This window comes from Alligator sinensis, unplaced genomic scaffold (assembly GCF_000455745.1).
Source record: "Alligator sinensis unplaced genomic scaffold, ASM45574v1 scaffold172_1, whole genome shotgun sequence".
Taxonomy (NCBI): domain Eukaryota; kingdom Metazoa; phylum Chordata; order Crocodylia; family Alligatoridae; genus Alligator; species Alligator sinensis.
Window position 1 is genome coordinate 1,115,051 of NW_005842168.1, and position 17,393 is coordinate 1,132,443.

Below are 17,393 nucleotides of genomic sequence, written 5' to 3' on the forward strand. Positions count from 1 at the left end.
GCATTTGTGAAGCAAGATTTGTCAATTGGTATGGTAAGGGTATCAGGCTGGCTGCCACTCCTAAGACTTTACATTCTCAACTTATTAATTGTATCAAATTTTCTGCTTTTAATTAAATATTGAACATCTGACTTTGTTAAATTTGGGATGTGATCAAAACATATAGCTACTACCCAACGCTGCTCCATGGCTGTCAGATTCATCTGCAAGCATTTACTTCTTTTAACAAACAGGACATATGGAACAAGATGACAAATTAAATTAGATCATATTTCTATTTCACTTCCAGTTAATGGAAGAAAAATGGCAGGTCAGGTATAAAATATGTAGCTTGTCCTAATAAGGCAGATTAGTTTAGAAAAACATGACCTATTCATAAATGGGAATTTAGGGAGGCCCAGACTTGCAAATTCAATCCAACTCAATAGGAGTTTGCTATGAGTAAATACTGTAGGATTTGGCCTGTGAAAGGTAACACTATACTTTCCACTACAATCTAGATTGTACAATTAAATTCTACCCACTTTCAACTCTCTTGTGCATTTTAACTGTATATAATACTCTTGACTTCCTGTCCTAAACTGATAACATTGGGCTACGCTGTCCTAGTCCTCCTCAGGGTTCATGATGAGCAAATTCATTCCTGACTGCCGTGTCTGCAAAGCACTTTGCTATCCATCAAGATAAAAGGCTTTATAAACATGTAAGTATTTATTATTAGTAGTATTCTAATTCATATGGAGTTTCCAAAGCTGACATTTTCATGAGCACAACATGTACATTCGTAGTAGAGGCATGAGAAAACAAGCATTTTCAAAATGGCTTTGTAAGAAGTGATGACAGTAATTCTTTCAATTAAACTTTAAATCACTGTGTGCGTTGCATTCGTACACCACAGTAATCTAACTAGCACATTTCTAGTTCGGGCAATGTAGCTGAAGGCACATTTTATGCCTAAATTCTCTGCAACTGTATCCTAGGCATGTTTTACAAAATACACCCCAGTCAGGGCTGGACATAGGCACGGGCGAACTGGGTGACTGCCCGGGGCCTAGACAGAAAGGGGGCCTGAAAATGGGTTTTTTTTTTCCTGCTGTCCGATTATTATCATCATTATTTCTGGTACCGAAAGTTCACACAAGGCTGCCAGGAGTCTAGGTATGGTGCTGACCCCAGGATATATTCCAAGGGGTGCCCAACATAAACTAGGGGCCCTGAAATCACTCTTATCTATCTCACAGCTCTGCAAAGCTTCTCCAGCTAATACCTCCATGTCCCAATACAGGCACAACTAAAGGAGGAGAGGTAGACGGAGTGCATGCAGAGAGCTCCAGTGGCTAGTCCCAGGTCCCGGGGCAGAGCTAAAGCTGCACCAGCATTTACCTGACCTTTGTATATTCAGGTTTTCAGAAGGTTTATCTAGGACTTCCCTGAACTCTTTACTTGCTGGCTTTCTGAGTTCTGGGTTTTTTCAACTTGGTTTTCTTGGAAGAGCACAGGTTACTACCGGGCAACCTTAGCTCTGCCTTAATGAAGAGTAGGGCCCTCCACGATCACAACACACAAACGAGGAGACAGTATAGGGCTGAGAGGACCCCAGTGCCCCCACCAGCCTCCCCTTTTGTCTTTCCTTCCCTCCACCCCCATTCTCATTTAGCTCACTTCTCGCTTCTCTCTCCTCCTTTCCTTGGGCTCTGCAACCCCCTTCCCCCAAAGCACTACCCTACCCCAACCCCTCACCCTACCCCTATCTCTCATGGCTTAATCCATGCTAGTGCTCTGCTATACGACTCTCCCAGCTGGAAAAAAGCAGCGATATCCTTGCATCTGCCACAATATATTTCACTTTATTCTCTCTCAGGAAATGGTAAGAGCCCCCTTTTACATTTCCCTGCCTGCCCCTTCTCAGTCCTTTAATAGAGGCCGATTTTGCAACGTGCCCGCGGAGGATTCTCGGGGTGGTCGACACTGCACATTGTGCAGGGATACACAAGCTAGGTCGGGTGTCCGCAGCAATTGGCCCACAGCAGCACAGCACCCTGCGGAGGCTGGTTTATCCTCCTCAGCAGGTTTTATTGATCCCTATGGACCTGCGTGCTATTGCAGTTAGGTGGCTTCCCAGCGTGCAAGCTCTGTACGGGACCATAGCGAGTAGTGAAGTTATACCCGCAGATCGGACCTATGGCTCTGGTTCTATGACCACAGCATGTCCACTGATTCACAAAGATCCTGTGACAACAGGCTCTCTGAAATCCCTCTTGCCTGGACATGCTGCACATGCACATTAGACAAGCACCTAACGGGGGTCACTTAACTGCAGCACCCTTTCCTGCCCAGAGCAGGGGGTCGGACTTGATGATCTAATAGGTCTCTTCTGACCCTAGAAATCTATGAAATCTATTTCAGTCTCTTTGGGACCCTTCACTCTAGACAGTTAACCTCTTCCTCTAATAACAGGTTTGAAGGAGATAAAACATCGAGTGACCAAGGTCACCTTGGGAGACAACAACAGGCATAGATTTACAAAAACAAAACAGAAAAATAAATCCCCCCCCCCCCCCAAAAAAAAAAAAACATAAAACAACAAACATTACAAGAAACTTTTGATTTTGTAAAATTTATTTTGGGGAAACTGGATCTTGGGACCTGCTTGTTCAACTCCCCTCCTCCTCACACAAATGTAGACTATTAAGCTATCTGTCACACCTGCATGAATTACAACAAATATCAAGGCAATCCAATACAGCAATATGGAATTTAAAACATCTGCAAAAGTCATTGTTTAAGCAGAAAGTGCTTTTCAACCTTAAATTTACCAGAGCTGGCACTCAGCTACACTATAGCTAAACATTCACATGTTCAATTCAAAGTGGACAGCAAGAGCCTGGCGTGAAGGAAGGAATTATATCTTGGGAGTCTGAGCCAAATGTTTTTATTACAAAAGGTAAAGATGTAACCAGGCTTTCTACAACATATGCCGGGGTTAATTGTCTAATAAGATGCCTGCAAGGCTCTATCCAGTGATTAATACAGTGTCAATCTTTCTTGCTATTTCAAGGGATAGTAATATGAATACCAGATATTAAACAGGCATTCAAATACCTTCCCAAAAGTGTGTTCTTTCAGGAAAGCTATTGCCTTTATATTGGCTTACAAATTGCAAGGGGGTTGGGGGGAAAGCTCACATCCAAAATAAATGTACAGACATACCAAAACGCCCAGATGCCCTCTCACATCCAATAGCAAAGACCATTATCAAGCTCAGGCATATGTTTTGTAGTAGATGTTAACTAGCATTATTGGTAAGTTTGGTTTGGGGTTTTTTACAGTGTCCAAAATTGGTGAGATATTTCATAGACCATTTAAGAAAATGGCTCCTCCAGAAAGGCTAGACACTAAATTTTAGACTTGATGTAACAAAGGTCAGAGAAGGAAAAGTCAGACAAGGACAAAAGTATGATTATTTCATAGATCTGGTTGGAAGATGTCAAGGGTGGCTCCTAAGATTTGTTTTTAATTGCTTTGTTTGGAATATCCAGCAATCTTAAAAATACTTTTTTTACACCCCCCCCAAATGGCCTTAATTCATTTTGTATAACATTTTTCTTTTGACAAAATATTTAGTTTTGTACATTGAAACTTTCTTTGAGATGAAAAGAGAAAAACAGAGCGTTTTCCCCAAAAGGAATATTTTCATAGAACATTTTCAGTTCGTGCAGAAAGCCATTTTTCATTCAGAAAATATTTCCATGGAAAACTTTAGACAAACACTTCCTCCCATTTAACAAATGGTATGAGATTGTATAAATAACATCTGTAGCATATAAGCACAAGGGGGCAGAATTAAGCCTGCGTGAGCAACCTTAATTATGGTGTTTCTTGATTTTTTTTTTTTTTGTACTTGATTTTCTAATTTTTAAAAGCAAGCTGGAAAACAGAAATGACCTCAAGGGGAACCCATACCGACTCCACCCAGCGTTGTCAGCAGGGCAAGCCTTAGAGCCATAGCAGAGATTTCTTTCACTTTCTGTTAGATTATACAGATTTCTATAATCTGAGCTAAGTGATTATCATATCAGGGCTGCTTTACTGGTCACATGGTGGGAAATGAGAACGCCTCTTTGCCAGTGGGTTTCACAGATGTCTGCTGACAGCAGAAGTATGTGAGATTTGGGGATCCTGGGCTCCATTTCAGGGTCTATGGGATGGGGGAGGGGTATGCTGGGGTTACAGGCCATTCTGCCCCTGCCCCTCCAAAGCCTGACGCTTGCTGGACCGTTATGTTACACCACGTATCCTTGTCCCCATTCATCCCCACAACCCCTCAGCTCCTTGCCCTACCCCCAATCTACCCATGCGACACTCCTGGATTCACACTCCAGACCCCATCCCTGTCCCAGACCCCCATTTTTATGTCCATGTCCCAGTTCCCCATCCACCCTGCACTCCTCATCCCAGTCCCCAGCCTGACTCCTTGTCAGACCTCTTTATCTTGGTCTCCCATCAACTGTCCTGTGTGCCAGGCCAGCAGGGAGGCTTTTGCCCATGTCTGGTGCCACATTGGCTTCTGGCTGCCAGAAGAAACAACTGCATGGAGTATTTTACTTGGGTCTGTGATCTTGGGATGCTCAATACAGCCAGCCTCTATGGATAATTTAGCTGCTGAATACTAACAAGCCCTTAATGAGCATGTGCCATTCAGATCCTCAGGTCTTGGCTAAATTAGGGGAAAGAGCAAACTTTTAGAGAATGCCCGACAAATTCCAAACTCTCTAGATATAGCAAATCCAGAGCTCACCCACAAAACGGCTGTAGTGCTGTAGGATTTTTTTTTTTAACCTGGGCAAACCAATGTATTTCTCTCTGACCTCGTTCTGAGAAATAGCTGAACAGAGCCTGGGGCAGACACAGCATGGAAAATTGCATGTTCGATGGTTAAAAGATATACACAGCTGGAAACAGAATCTTACTGGAGAACGGAGCGAATAACCTCATGACAAGCAGCCCAAGTAATGATCTCTGTGGTTCAGGTAGTATTGGCTGGTCCAAGGATCCTGAAGAGCCTGCGCCCAGGCAGGCTTGCTGCAGCTTTCTTTTGTCGGTGCACGTATATCAGGGAGGAGCTGACATCACAAAACTTAATTCCTGTTTTTGTCATGAAAATTTGTCTCAGAACATATCAAATCTGAGCTAGAACTGGAAACTGTGTAGGGCTGGGTTGGAAGAAAATATCAATATTAGATGATACCTCCTGTATGTCATCAGAGTTCACAAACCAAGGCACATTCAGTCTACTTACTAGAGCTACTTGGAAAATGTTAAGGGGTACCATGATGGCAGAAGCATTCGAAATGCCTAGACATGAAAGCCTCATTTCAGAAATGGGGCTGGTAAGTCAGCACTACTGGGTCATGAGATTGATGATAAATATGGTGGAGACATATCCCCACATGAAAAGCCAGTCAATGCCGAACTGATGCTTCACCTGGGCTGTGCATGATCATTGGGATGCCCCAGGTGTGGTCACAAGAGATGCAGTGAGACATGAAGGTCTTGATCTCCTGCAGTCACCAAAGGGCGAATTCTCCCAGTGGACCACCACTGTTATGTGCACAGCATTGCGTTTGATGAATGGGATGAATCAGACTGTGGCCTGCAAACCTGAATCGTTCACCAGTCCAGTGACTTAAGCTGTAAATGCAAATTTGGGGCCTGCCATTATTTGCACCTACCAAAGAGCTGAAAATCAGAGCTGAAAATTACCCGCTTTTGCAAGGATAGATGCGTAACCTAGAATAACCTGGCCGTAATTCCATGTAGTGCTGCATGCTGTTAGCAGCTGCTTTGTTCCACCGCTGGGGTGTCTCCATTTCAGTTGTGAGCAAATACATTTCTGTACGTATGAAGGTGGAAAGTTGCTGTGGGATCACTTGGGATGAAAGAGGCTCTATGTTAGAAATGTCAGTTATTCAGCAGGCACAGTAGCCACTCTTTATACATGCATTTCTTAACTAGTTTTAATTTTTTTTTTTTTTTTTTTGTAATATTCAAAGGCACCAGTAGGAGTTTAAAGCTGTTCGGGGGCTGTAGGAGGGGTATAAAAAAACAAGTATCTGGAACAATCCAATTTCTATATTATTTGTCACCCCTTACAACCTGAAAACAGGCACATCAATAAACCACATTTATTTTAAATAAGAAAATGAATTTGCTCCCAGGCTGGTACCTTGTGCCAAATTACAGCTAGCAATAAATATTTACAGGCAAGTTATAAACCCTTGCAAAACGGGGCTTAACGCAGACATACTTCAAGATCCCTCCTGTCCGTGGGACCAGTAGATGCCGCTAGAGAATAGTTAGTTTGCTGCCTGACAGAAACCCTGCACGGGACGAGGTTTTCAACCCCACTTGCCCCAGGCTGCAGAAACTCTACCTGACCCATCATGTCCTGACATGTTTTCCCATTTTCTCTCACTTCTGTCCGCAGCGATTTAATATCCACTTTTCCCTGCACTGGGAAGCTGACCGTTGCACTAAATAAACCAAGTCTTTCCGCAAGCCATATTTTTTCCCACCCATCCTGCATGACGGCATTTTTATTTGGTATGTGAGTGGGCTCCCCGGATCCCGGCAGCCTCCTAATCTGGTTGCAAGGCTCTGCTGCATGACAGTGTTTGGCCATGTCCCTTCCTCCTCTTCGAGCCTTAGTGCTGCTCCTTGGGGTTAGGGTGAATCTCGAAGCCCGTTGAAGACCACTCATTCTCGTCTTGTCTCACGTGAAAACCCCACCGAGCTGTAGCACCTGGGGAATATCTAAAAATTTGGACCACCGCTGCCAACGATTGTCTGGGCCTACACAGGTCTCTTCCATGCAGGATGGCCCTCCATAATGTGTGTCCACTGAAGCCTATCCTGGGAGAACATCTCCTTCTTATACAGGCTGCTGCTCCTCTCCCTCTCTAATCTAAAATGACAGCTAGGCTTTCATTTGGAAACATATCCATTCTCTCACGCCTCCAAGACTGGCTATTGAACAGCCCAGTTGCTTTCTACATGGCTAATTTTTGGTGCCCCTGTTTTAGACTAAGAGGATATGGTTAAAAGGTGAAAATTCAGGGGGAACAACTCGATCTTATGAAGAAAGAGAGAAGCAGGACAGACAAGTAAGCAGAAAACAGTGTGCTAACGTGGCTAACATTGGCCAGTTCTTGACACTGGCCATTTAAAAAGTGGCAGAAGGCAGGGTAGAGAGATGCACCTCATAGACTAACTCAATCAGAGGAGCCTAAGCTTTTGTGAGCCTGAGCTCACTTCATCTGATACTAAAATAAAAATGAAATAAACTACAATATTAAATAGATAAAAAGTAAAGATAAAAATGTTGTGTATTAACAAACTATAACTAGAATGAGCAATACTTCCTCAACAGGATCTTCATCTGAGCCACTTGGAACTAATCTTCACAAATTTCCTGTCAAAATGTCAGAGCAGCGAACTCTGTTCTCAGTCATAAACCCAAGGTACTGCTGGGAATTTTAAATGGACATGCCCCGCCAGAGTGTCTGAAAACAGGATCTATACATACAACTTTATATCAAAGTTATCTGTGATGGTGACGCCATTAGCTGATGAGGAAGAAAAGAAAACTCTAGGGTTTACGGCAGGTGGGCTGCTGATCTGATTCAACAGGCATGCATACGGTATTTTCTCACAACCGATATGACCCTGAATAAGAGAAGTTCCTTGGTCGTGAACAGCAGACTGAGAGCAAAAAGATCTTTCCTTGCAAAGTAGCGGTAAGAAAATAAAGAGCAGCTCCTGTGGCAGGAGCTTCTGCCAGGGGGAGAGAGAGAAAGTGCTAGCCAGCGGCTGGGAAGCCCCACATGCAACACTGCGGCATTACTTCTGCTTTCCCCAGTAAAGGCAGAAACTGCTATTATCATATTTCCTTCCTGCAATGTGCATCCCAATTCCTAGCAGCTGAATTTTGGATAAAGGTGTGTGTTATATACAAGAAAATACAGCACCTTTTGCCAGTTACTGCAATGAAAAAGGCTAACCATGACTCAGACAGAGGTACGTATTTGAAATGATAAGCAGGGGTCGGACCTGATGATCTGTTTAGGTCCCTTCCAACCCTAAGTACTATGATACTATGAAATTAGTCTCACAGGGTACGTCTACACCCTCTACACTTTAATAGGCAGTAGTTTATTTTACTGTGCATTAAAGAAACACGTACAAAACCATGCTAATATGCTAATGTGCAGTACAACTAGGCTACTGTGCATTAAGCATCACTAAAAAAGCATGCGCTTTCACTACAGTGTATTAGGGCAGCCTAATGTGCACTTTTATAGTACCTCATATTGGAAGCACTAAATTTAATTCACTTTAGGAAAAGCGCATTAATGAATGTGTAGACATGCAGCGTGAAAATGAACCTGTGAAAATACGGGCCTGATGGATAGGTTCTTTCATGGCAAAGTGCAGTAACATATACATAGATATCTCCCACCCAAACCTTTGTTAACCAGCCCCCCAGCTGATGTCATTGAGCATTTATCACTACAGAGAGTTGAAATGTTCATAATTGATTAAAATAATATTTTTCTTAAAAACCAAAAAATTTTAAGAGTGAAAAACGAGAAATTTAGAAAATGAAAACAACCCAACCCTCCTCCCCCATTTTTCAAGTTTTCAGTTTTATTTTTTCCTTCTTTAACGACTCCCCCATTTCCCCTGTTCTCCCTTTTTTGCCATGTTGCTACTGAAAAAGAGGACGGGGGGACGGCAAGAAAGAGAAGAAAAAAACTGAAAACCTACACCACTGACATTTTCATGTTTTGGTTTTCAGAGATATTTTGTGTAAAAAAAAAAAAAAATGTTAAAATTGGTAATGAAATGTGTGTCTCATTTGTTGCCCAGCTCCGTGTGAAACCTTCTGTGGGGACTCCTAGAAAAGCAGGCAGGCTTCCCACCAGCTCACGCTTTTCATCTTATCAGGTTCAGTAGCAATAGCTTTCCCTGGGGGCGGGGTGGGGAGGGAAGGGGTGCAGCCTGAGGATCATTTTCCTTTACCCTTTCCTTTACCAGAGGAAGTCGTTTCTACTCTCTTTATGACATCACAGGCTTGACGCAAGTGCAAAACAAACATCGCTAATGGATTAATACCAAGTGTCGGAACTCTTCCCTCAAACCTGTTTGAAAAAACACATCATCGTCGTCATAAAAAATACCATCTCCAAGCTTTCTATGGTCTCCCTGCCAACGCACACAATGACAATTATACGCAGCCCTGTCTTCATGAGTATTCCCTATTTTCTCATCATTTCAGTACATCATCCATGATTTAATTACAAGTTTTGGCTCCGCTTTGATTTCAGTTTACACTAATGATATTTGATTGACAGTAACTTAAGTAAAATCACAAACTGATGTTAAATTACCAGATTATTTATGTATTTTTTGCAGTACTGTTAACAATGACTTCAGTGGAACATATGGAACAAATAATGAGATATTTAGAAATCAGGAGTTTATAAGAAACTGGAAACAACTTGATCTAAACCATTTAAAAACTATATCGTGCTTCATTAAAAAAAGATATATATTTACCTAGTCTGTCTGATTTTACAGGAAACAAATGAGAGAGAGGTACTAACAATAGTAATTGGAGTGACAACATATTTCATGGTAGCTGGAGATTTTGGCTGTCTCGGAAGATTGGAATCACTTTAATGCTGCGCTACCTACTCATCTCGCCGTTCGGTTTGAAAACACACCTAGCGTTCGCAGGGATCGGAGAGGTAGCTCTCAACCCAGAACGGCACTTTTTGCTATTAAAAAACATTTGCACTTAGTTCACCTCATTCCCAGTGACACCCTGGAGCCGACAGAGCCCCTGAACTTGGCAATCAGCAGCATGCTTGGGACAGTGCAGCTTTGCTTACCACCTTCAGGGTCCTCAGTCCACGCCGGGGGACACTGCAGACGAGGCTGGGGGAAGTGTCCTGCTCTCTCGTCACCTTGGTCACGTGCATTCTTGGGGGTACAAGGAAACCATATTCTGCAAGTGCAGAAACTGCTACTGGGATTCAGCCCTTCGCATGGGCGAGCAATGGACCTCCTGGCCACTTCCCATGGAAAAGCCTGTTGTAATCGGGCTTCCAAGGCAATCCAAATTTGCTGATGGGAAAGATAGTGTCAAGATGACGGCACTGCCCAAATAAAAGGCAAAGGAAGGTACAGCAGAAGTCTAATTATTCCACTGTGAATTTGAATAGCGGGGACCAACTTTTTTGGCAGGAGTGCCATGAATTAGCCTCGCATTCTCCCCAGTGTCCACTCCAATCCCCTTCCCCTGCTCAATTTGCTGCTTTGCTTTCTCTTCCCTAATCTGTGCTTCCTGTCTGAACTCCAGCTGTGCTTTCTGCCCCCCTGCCCTGGGCTCCTTGCCTGATCCCTGCTCTGCTTTCTGCTTCCTGCCCTATCTGCTGCTGTGCTGCCTGTCCCCTCCCCGATCTGTCCCGTACCACACACAGCTGTAGCTGCAGCTTGGCCAAGCCTCCTGTATTTGAACATAAGCTGCCAGTAAAGATGATGCTATGATATGGCAGAGGCTTGAGACTTCACCAATAGGCATCTCAGGGCCAGGCACATTACTATAGTGCCCAAGGCACTCTGCGTTTCCATTGAATGCTCTCACAAGGTACCTGAGGTGTGGACCTCATCCGCCAGATGAACGATGAATGGCACAGACCAGCTAAGTGACTTGGTGAAGGCCACACAGCAAGTCAGTGGAAAAGCCACTTCCAAATCCTTGAAATCACACAACTTGGAGCTGCTTGCTAACCCCTCTCTCCTGCTTCACAATGAAACAACTCTTATTGTAGCAACGCCGGCCTGCTGCCTTCAAGCATTGTTCATGCACCTAGGAAAGCCCACCTGGACGGCCTTCTTCATACTAGTGTGGCTGGGGAGCTGGAATTTATCCCGTCTTCCAGTGGGTATTAGAGTACATTTGATACCTTTCCATGGAGGGCTTTTACTAAGGCAGAAAAATAAATGGCAAATCAAAGAATGTAATTGCAATTAATTAAATAAAAGCATAAGCGCGGTTGGAATCCAAGTCCAGAATTGAGAGAGGGCAGGTCAACAATAGGGATTATCTGTCAAGGCAGTTTCAATGCTAGTTACTAGCGTTACAGCAGGGATGCACTTGGCCCTCCACCTTTAATCCAAAATGCTCTGTCTTTTTTACTTCCAGGGATGGGAAAATTAGCAGACACTTGGAACTCGCCCATTTTTTTTATTTCTCATTACAGCCTTACTATTACTTGAAGTGACGATTGGCCAGATTTGTTTGGAAAAGCTGAGGAACCTCTGGACGAAAGGGTGTTTTTAGGAGCAACAGTAAATGTTTTGACTCCTCCACTTAATTCCAGACCCGGAGGTGCCAAGGCTGCAGACAGCCCGAGCTCCCTCCCATCAATCTCACCGGTGCTAAAGATGTTGAGTACCTTGCAAGAGCTGCTGGGACTCTCAAGCACAGACTCGAGTCCCACAGACGTCGTTTGCTACGTCCTGCAGACTCTGGGGTCTCGGCACTAAACCTTTCAGTAATTACACTCTTTTAAGACCTTTCATAAAGTGCCGTGTACGCTCCCCGGGTTCTAGAGCTACATGACAAATTACATTCATACTCCTCAGCACTGCCTGCGAGCTGCTGCATTTGCCACCATGGCACAAAAACGGTAATAAAAGATCAGTCTGTCCCTCTAGGTTTGGTGCCAGACCCACCACACTTGGGATCTGACTGCTGGGAGGAGACATTACAACCCTCAGCTGAACCCTATTGCACTTCATAGATTTCATAGATTTTTAAGGTTGGAAGGGACCTCGGAAGATCATCGAGTCCGACCTTTAGTTGGTTTATTTTTTGGGGTGGGGGAAGGTTGTATTTAGCAGCAGCATGTTATACAGCCTCACGTTAGTTGGTTCAGAGCCCAGATTTATTCTCTAGCCTTGGCCCCATATCTGCTTTCTGGGAAAAGTGAGGAAAATACAAAGCTCTCGGCCCTTCTGAGTCCTGTCCTTCCCCAGCTTGACCATACAGCCCAGGAGGTTACCGTGCTGGATGTGCAGAATGAGGGCGGGTGTGCAGGGGGCATTAACGTGAGTGGTGCTACAAACCTAGCAGCCCAGAGTCTTCAGAAACACAAAGTCTCTGCCCCATGTTTTACCCTGTACAGGAGCAAGCAATAGAAGCACTGGGCCTAGGACTGTGCCTAGTGCTGTTGTGCACTGTCTTGCTAGCCTGGAGTACCATCATCCTGGTACACCGCACAAGCCCTTAGAGGGTCAAGGGCCAAACACATGCTTGTTTTGGGAAGCCTGACCTGGTTTCGTGCCCCCCCTGCCCCGTACCTGGGCAGTTCTGTGCCAAAGCCGCGTTGTGTAGCTTCTGTGTGATGCTCTGTAGGACTCTCAGAGAAGCCAGCTCGGTGTTTATGAAACAAGTCGCCAGTCCTCTGAACGCTAGGTACATTCCGCTGTAATTATTCCTAATTGCTGTAACTTAATGTGCAAATATTTGTAACACACACGCTCAAGTGCTTCGATGCTCTTAGCCAGCGACTGGGCACCAGGAGCTGGCGCGTGTTTGACAAAGCACAGCAGACTATCTGGGCACTCCCCATTTAAGGCCAGATCCTCAGCTCACACAAACCTACTGAAATCAGGGGCTGTGGCAGCTCCAGTGACACTAGAAGAGGCATCCACACATATCTCTGGTGCGGCAGTCTGTATCACGCTGCCCTGATTTTCTCCTGCTGTTATTTTTTCCATGGCTGTTGGCCAGGCTTGCCATTCTGCTTGTATCCAGGCCCACGTGGCACTATATCACCAGCTGCCATTGCATGAGCCTGACTGATTTGCTGGCAGCCACTCCTCTGTTAGTTATCCATCCTGCTTGCAACAGAGATATCCTGTTGTATAATTCATTTACGACAAGTCTGTGAGCAGGTCAGGATCCAAGTCTGGTTCTTGGGTTTGGTCTCTTACTTTCAGAACAGTCCTGGTGAGAAGGCTGCAGAGACAGTCTGCAGATAGAGAAAGACCCTGAAGGGTGAAGGTGAGGGGCTGGGGGTGGGAGGGCTGCCCTGGGTATCTCCAAGACACTGGCTGTCTAATCTAGAAGATGCATGGGGTGGCTCCTGAAGCAGCTAAGTCCAGCGTTCATTGAGAAGAAAGAGCCCATGGGGCAATGCAGGGCTTCTGAAAGGGAGTGAAGGAAAGGGCAGTGGGAGCTTGGGGGATGTCGGTCAAGTGTGCAGGTCACCAAGTTCTGTGCAGAGCAGAAGGGAATTCTATTCTAGGGTTCAAATCCTGCTCCCTCTCCTCTGGGTGCAAAAGGATCCCTGTGTGAGGAGCAGTGGACAGGTGCAGGATTGAGGAAGACGACACGCACTGAAAAATAAACAGAAGGGGACTGCTGAGCGCTTACAGCGCACCACCGTGCACTCCGCTTCAGTGAGAATCCCTACCACAATGAGCACTAGCGTGCTCTCCACACTCATCCAACCCTTGGCCTCACCTGAGATTGCCTATTAGGATGCCAGCACATGCCAAAATGTTTTTTGTCATCTGAATTCCCTTCCACTTGAATAAGATCTACTGACTCATTTCACCATATCCTCACCAGAGGGCCAATGACCATCAGTCACTACCCACTTGGACTGCACTTAAACCACTGATCTCCCATACGCAGTCAAAGTGCTGAATCTTATTACCAGTTTCAAGCTCTGAGAATTATTTTGTTCTCTCTAAACTGGTTGCCATTGAGAAAATCTCATTTATTGGACAGGAAGATAAAAGGAAGTACATAGCATGGGCTGAAAGAATGATGATGTGAAGATTATTTGGCCAGAGGGTGCCTCATGCATCACAGGGTTTAATCCTCATTAAATTAAATAGGTTTATAAAATTTAAACTGGTTTAATTTGGAGCATCGCATCAGTGTTTGCATGCACTAGGTTTTCGAACAAATTAAGCTCTGGAGCATCGCACCAGTGTTTGCATGCATTAACTTTTCAAACAAATTAAGCCTGGTCCCTGGCCAGTGCCACAGGAGAGCAGGATGGTCCCATGCTGGCCCCTCCCCACCCCCGCCCAGCCCATGGCCCCCACTCTGTGACCTGCCACACAGCTGTGGGAGCAGGGAGTCAGCACATGGCACAAGAAGAAAAAAAGTGGAAGCAATCGACAGAGGCAGTAATTTAAAGGGGTGAACTACAAAAAAGTCACAGCACCATCTGGTGGACAAAGAGGCTCATTACACGTCTTTGAGTGCCTTTGTTTGCACACAACGACTCCATGGGCGCACCGCTTTAATTTGTGACAAGCCAAACTAAACTATGTCTGAGGAGTTTTAGTTTAATGCACCAGAAAGACTTGGGCAAACAGTCATGCCATTGCAGCACAAGAAAGGGCAAAAAACGTGGTGTGTACAAACACCCAGAGTTTTTATTTGCTTCAGAATTACCATAGTTTCTTGTATACAACATACTCCCAAATAAGAGATGCGCCTTGTTTTTGAAAGGCAGAAAGAAGAAAAAATATCTTTGAAAATACTTTGAGAACACTGTTAAGTAATTGAGTAGCAGCAGCTAGACAGCCCAGCATGCTCACTGTGCTGCTCCACGTGGAATACATGCAGCAGGGCTTTTGCTTTCCCCCAGCACAGGTTTACACTGCAGAAAGCACTGTTACCATATTTCCTTGCTTATGACTTACACCCAATTTGCAGCAGCTGATTTTCTGGGGAAAGGCACATGTTGCAGGCAAGAAAATATGGTATTGCTTTGACCCTTAAATATATATATTCATAAAGGAATCTACAGGTCCCAATTAGGGTGCCAATATGTTAGCCATTTCTGACACAACCTAACGAATAACTCTCCCTGCAGTGAGCTGCAATCTTTGATTCTTCAGTAAATTGTAATAGATAATGAGCCAAGCAATGCAAGGGAGCAATGATGCATCTCACGGTTATAACCAACAGTGTGCAAACTCTTCACCTCTCGGTTTATCAGCCCCCTGGTTCACCTGAATGCTTTCTGCCAAAAGAATGGAGGCTCACTTTGTAGCGAATACTCCTCGGCAAACTATGAGGAATAAATAACTAGAAGGAACGACCCTGGAGCAACGTATTTAGTCATCTTATGAAGTGTTATTAACACTCTCACAGTATTGAACAGCCCTCGGTCATTCACACATTCTTGCAAAGGCCCGCTTTTCTCATCAATATCCCCCTGCAAAACTGCTGGAACATTATGGCTGGAAGGGAATTATTAAGAACTGGAGTATGGAGCAACTCTGTGGCCTACCACAGCAGCTGCACAGCAGCCAAAGGGTGGCCTAACCTGCTCTAACCTTTGGTTTTGTTCTTGACTTTTACCTTAATGCACTTCTGACTACGGGCCTGATCCTTCTTCCATTGAACATGGTGGGAGTTTCACCACTGACTGCAAAGGACAACAGAAGGACCTGTAAGGAATGTAACCCTTTGTACCGTACTCAGCATCCCTTACCATCAGCAGGCACATTACACGTCAGTTTGCACAGGGTTTACACTAAAAAATAATAATTTGTAAATACTCAAATAGGCAAAAAAAGGTAAAGATCAGAAGAATAAATGACAAGTGAAAAATAAAAAGCAAACAGGCATCCATTTTCTTACATTTTGGTTTAAGTTTGCACAGTTAATTAAGGAGCTCTTTCTGAACGGAGTCTACCATTTGATTACTTTGAATCACCTGACCATGTTTTACCTAACCAGAAATGGCCCCAGGAAAGGTAAAGTAACAACAAATCACAATGGTAGAAAGCACATAAATATTCTTTGACATATTTTTTCAATAATCTTATATATGCTTTTTAACAAGCCTCTATAACACAGAGAACATATGAACCCTGGTAGTATACCGTATGGCAAGGTAGTTAAGAATATATTGCATTTATAAACTATGCACAACTTTATGAGTCTCCAGCTATAATTTCATCATAGCACAGTAATTGGAAAGTCTGCATAATTTTGGAAGGATATGTGTTTTAGTTAAAAGAACACTATTATTGCTAATTGGATACCAAGCTTATATTGTAAATCAGAGCAAAATATGGACTCCTAATTACAAACTTTTTTCAAACAAGCACTGTATGTCTTTACATTATTTTTGGCTAACAAGTTACTTAAATAATTTTAGTGCTACAAAGTCCATAAATCTTTTCTTTAGCTGTGACTGATGAAATGTTACAGGATAAGAACTTGTGTTCCCAAGGTAAATATCTGGCTTGGCAGCCCCATCTCCTCCAGTGAATCGGGTTAGAGGGGTATGTAAGTGGCTGGCACTGGCACAGCACCAAGCAGAGCAGGTAAAAAGCAGCAGGCTGGTATGAACTTATGGAGCAGGCTGCAGCTTAACAGATTTTAAACAGCCTGGCCTCACTTTTTGGCATCTGGAGCTGAAATCCATGTTCTTATGCGGAATGAAGTTGTGTATTAGGGTTTTACAACCCCAGCAACAGCCTTTTATGAAGCTGTTAAGAACCTGAGTCTAGAAGAGTTATGCAAGGCTATTTTTAAAAAGATTTCTCAAGCCATTTTTCAAATAGTGTTTCCTCTCCGTGCCCTGCTCCATGCCTTCTGCACCTGTGGTTGAGGGGAGCCACGGCTCATCAGCAGCTGGGGAGCTGACGTGTCGAACACCAATGGAAACGAAAAGGAGCCTGATCCTGGCATGGCTCTGAGAGGCTGCTGAGCAATACCAAATGCCCTAAACTCCCACTAAAAAACACTGGGAGCAGAAGATGCCCAACAGATACTGAAGGATAGTATAGAATTAGACCCTCTGAATCCACCATAGCAAAGCCGCATGCCTTGATACCGCAGCAGAGGCACAGGAAGATCAGACAGAGATGCTAATACATTTAAAGAAGAGATGATATGCGTTGGTCTGAAAGACACATCACTTATCACAACTATGGGCAGAAGGAAAAGCCACGTGTGTCAAAAGAAGGTATAAAGAGGAGGAAGCAAAGCCGTGCCTCTGACCGCAACATCAGAGCAGATCAGGAATGTCAAACCCTTAGCCTATGTTTCATTCTCTCCCCCCTGAAAGGAAATTACCATCAGTGTTTGATATCTCTTGCAAAGTCAACAGTCTATTACAAATCTTGGACAATCCCTTTGCTTTTCCTCAATATGTTTGAGCAGCAAGAATGACTGTAGGGCTTTCAAACCCACCCCCAGACTACTCAACAGTGGTGATGCCACTTAAACAACAACCTGGAGAGCATCAAGGCATAAGCCATGTGTTCCAGATTTAAGAGCT

At 44.1% G+C, this 17,393-nt stretch overlaps 1 protein-coding gene across 1 annotated transcript in view; it reads right to left on the bottom strand.

Annotated features, from left to right (window-relative positions):
• GLIS1 (GLIS family zinc finger 1) overlaps positions 1-17,393 on the bottom strand; it is a 155,011-nt gene that overhangs the window by 97,984 nt on the left and 39,634 nt on the right. The window lies entirely within an intron of this gene.